This window comes from Apteryx rowi, unplaced genomic scaffold, assembly GCF_003343035.1.
Source record: "Apteryx rowi isolate R43461 unplaced genomic scaffold, aptRow1 scaffold_364, whole genome shotgun sequence".
Classification (NCBI taxonomy): Eukaryota; Metazoa; Chordata; class Aves; order Apterygiformes; family Apterygidae; genus Apteryx; species Apteryx rowi.
The window spans coordinates 514,764-518,442 of record NW_020450130.1 but is presented as its reverse complement, the minus strand read 5'-3'; the positions used below and the strand labels follow the sequence as shown (position 1 = coordinate 518,442).

Below are 3,679 nucleotides of genomic sequence, written 5' to 3'. Positions count from 1 at the left end.
CGCGCTCCGGTGCCGCCGCTTCCTGGCAGCCGTGCTCTCGACATGGCGGCGGCGAGTACACCGCAACCCCCCCCCCCCGCTCCCCGCGTCCCCCCAGCCCGTCGCCTCCGGGTCACATGCCCACGTGACATCACCGGCGCGCGGCCCCGCGCCTCTGCTCGCGCACGAGAATTAGCCGCGCGCCCGGGGGGCGGGGCGCAGGCGCAGCCGCCGCCGCCGCGCGCGCGCGCGGGGGGGGGCGGAGCCGGAAACACGCGGACCGCCGGCCCCGGGGAGAGGAGGGGGGCGTAGCGCGTGTTCCGGCCTGTGGCTTCCTGGTTGGCGTTTCCCGGTGCGGCCGGCAGTGAGTACGCGAGCGGCGCCGGCGCCGTCTGCCCCGGGCCCCTCTCCTGCCTCTCCGTGGACTCCCTGCCCCCTGCAGCCTGACGCTGCCCCCGTTCCCTCGCCCCCTCTTGGCCTAGAGCAGCCCCCGCTCTGCCCCCCTAGCCCTTGCTCAGCCCCAGTCGCCTCTCCCTCCTGGCGCCCTTCGCCCTCGCCGCCGTTACTCCAGGCCCCCAGCCCGGCTGGGCGTCCTGCCCCGCTCTCCTCAGGTGGCTCTCTCGCCGCCTGGCCCCTCCGCCCCTCACCCGGGGCCTGCTCTCCCCTTGCAGCACAGCCCTGTTTTTCTCTCAGGCCGTTACTGGTCCCCGCAGGCCTGAGCTGTCCTTCCAGTCCTGCCAGACAGACCCGGTGCTGCCCGCGCCCGGCAGACTCTTCACCACAGCCCTAGCAACTGCCCGCTGATACTTTTGGCAGTAGAGGTGCCTGCAGAGCTCTTCGTTAGCCCCCCTGAAGTCCACTCTGTTTCAGCCATAGCATCGCTTTCTCATAGACGCTCGCTGAGCACCTAGCTTGGTCTCCTTGCCTTGGCATCCCCCAGCCCTTGTCTTGCTTGTCTCTGTGTCCGGGCCTGTCTCAGGCTATTCCAGCCCCTCCCTTTCCAGCTAGAATGAATTGCAACAACTGTCCCTGAAACATAAAGTATAGTTTCCATACCTGCCTTAATTTATTTACCTTAAAGGAAAACCATGTGGAGGTAGCTTGAACTCTGCCAGCTGTACTAGTACGGATTTTAATAGAGTTAAATGTCTTAGATTTAAACTTGTTTGCCATTAAACAAATGTACTTGTCATTTATGTTAGTGTCTGTCTCTGACTGCAGGTTGTCCTAACCTTTAAATGAGCTCAAGGAACAAGGCACATTAAATCTTTAGTGGCTCCAATCTTGAACACAGTACTCTAATAGAGATCCTAAGGAGGAAGTTGACTTGGAAAGGAGTGAATACAGTTTCATGAAGATCTCACTTAAAGGTTGTGTTTTGCTGCTACGTAAAACACAGCCCTCAGTAGTATACATGTGAACTAAGTCATCATTTTTTCTCCTTTTGGCTATTCCAGAAACTCCAGTTCTGTATTTTTTTACATTGGAAGCATTTTGACTGGTACAGCTGTGCTAAGGTTGTCAGGTCAAATTCATCCTTGATATAAGGAAAAGCAAATCTATTCATTTGAAGATGATTGTACACTAACCATTAAACATGGTTCTGAAAGTTGTTTGTCAGAAGGGAAAAATCTTTCAAAAAGCTTGAAATAAACAAAGTGTTTTATAACTTTTTTTTCACGGGTTTTGGGAGTAGAAGACATTTTCCTGTGATCTCTTGAAGGTATTACTTCTTATTAACCTGTTCTCCTAAAGCTATTTTCCTCCTTTAGACTCATTTGCACTGTATTTGAACAAATTACAGAAGAGAAACATTTTTTGAAACACAGTAAATTAACATCACAGGAATGAGTCTGAGAACTCTCGGCATTGCACAATGCAAGTTATCCTCAGAAGAAACTGGTATCAAAGTTTAGCAAGAAGTAACTAATAGTAAACTAATCGCTAGTATAATCATTAGATAGCTTTATGGTGCTATCTACATTTTTCTTGGCTACTTGAAATCGGGACAATAAGTACCTTTTAGGGCTTGATCGATGGAAACTGGCAGGAATAGCTATCATGATATTTATCTCATGATAGCTGTTTTGAAATGCTTCTCTGTGAGAACATTTTTATTCTAGGTTGAGCATGTCCATGCAGGGCATTACTCTACATATCTCAGGGCTGCCTTTCTTACCTTAGGTGACAAAAAAAAAATTCTTTTAGCTGTCTTGAATGCAGGTTGGTTAACCCTCATGCCAACATAAGAACTATAATATTTCATTTGTTACAGAAACATAAGTGAAGTAGAATTGCCTCCTAACATTAACCTCCTATAATAAACATACATCAATTTTTTTAAAAAAGATTTTCAGATTTGGCATTTGCATACCTTTATAGGATAGCAGTTTAAATGAAAGATTTCATAACTGTTTTGAAATTTTAAATTATTAACTAAACATAGATGGCTACATGCAGTAATCTTGAAACTTTATTAAGTTTATTAGGTGAGTGAATCAGTTTTCTGTTAACTGCATACATGCAGTATCTGCCAGTCTAAAGTACTGGTCAGTTTATGTATCACAAATATAACTAGAAAAACAAACAAAAAAAAAAGATTGCTAGCCTGCACTAAAATGTAAAGTCTATTGATATTGTCTGAACAGAATGGTAGAAACTTGTGACTTTAGGAAGTTTTGGTAATTTCCTCAAATGATCTTTCTATTTTTGTTGTTATTCCTACCTATAACAGAGAGACTTATGCTACTCTTATGTTTTGTCTTTGCCTTGTGAAACGACACAGGACACATTTGTTGCTGTACCTTCAATGCAGCCTTTGTCAACAAATGTTAGATTGAACATTACTGCAAAGATCAAGCAGAGAGCAAGAGAAATAAGTAAATAGATGGAACTCACTGATTTGTGGTGGCGGTACTGCACCAGTGTTCTGAAAAGTTATTTTTGCAACAGTAAAAGATAAACAGGTTTCTTATTTGCAGTTAATTAATATTTTCTGTAGGAGGTTTTTTCTTTTAAGTCCTCGATGTTGGGGTTTTTGAAAGGGAATTATAGAGTTTTCTGAAGGATTTTGAAGTTAAGCAGAATGTGTATTTCATATGACAAGAGGAAGAGAGAGAAAAATTACTATATGGGCTCTGAAGGTTTTTAGGAGTTGAAGAAGTAGGAACAGTGGAAGGAAGTTAAGCAGAGGAAAGGAAGAAATGATAGGGAGAAATAAGTTGTATGAAGCAGTAATGACATGGGAAAGATTGGCCCAGGCATCTTACTGGCAGTTATGCAAAGCACCTTCTGTACTCATGTTATGTCTGAATGTCCCAAACTACTTTGAAATTTTGGCTAAGGAAGCAGTTTCCTGCATGCTACTTGAAAATTGCTTTGGGTGTTTTGAGTAATTTGTGTGCTCTTTTCCCTGGCCTTCAGGTCAGCAGTGGCATCTTGCTTCTGATTGTGACCATATCACTGCCCATTTTTGTTATGTTGCCCAGTGGTAATGATTTTATTTTTAATGGACTAGACAAAATATGCTGTCAAGCACACTTTGTACATGATCTGAGAAATTTTCCTCCTCCCCCTCTCCCCAACAATTTCTAGGTATAGCCATCTGGAGTTTTGTTGAAAAATGCTTAAAAGAATCAGGTGTGGGGTTGTTTTTCTTTTCTTTTCTCTTTTCTTTTCTCTTTTCTCTCTTTTCTCTTTT

General features: G+C 44.7%; 1 protein-coding gene across 6 annotated transcripts in view; it reads left to right on the top strand.

Annotated features, from left to right (window-relative positions):
• Positions 1 to 246: 246 nt before the first annotated feature.
• The window catches only part of ZCCHC7 (zinc finger CCHC-type containing 7), a 123,126-nt gene continuing 119,693 nt past the window's right edge, over positions 247 to 3,679 (top strand). For 4 of the 6 annotated variants that reach the window (XM_026073238.1, XM_026073237.1, XM_026073236.1 and 1 more), the window contains exon 1: positions 262 to 343. The gene's annotated coding sequence lies outside the window, so the exon portion shown is untranslated. Of the gene's footprint in view, positions 348 to 709; positions 801 to 3,679 lie in introns of those variants that run through there. The other 2 variants (XM_026073239.1, XM_026073234.1) reach the window with 2 other exon arrangements.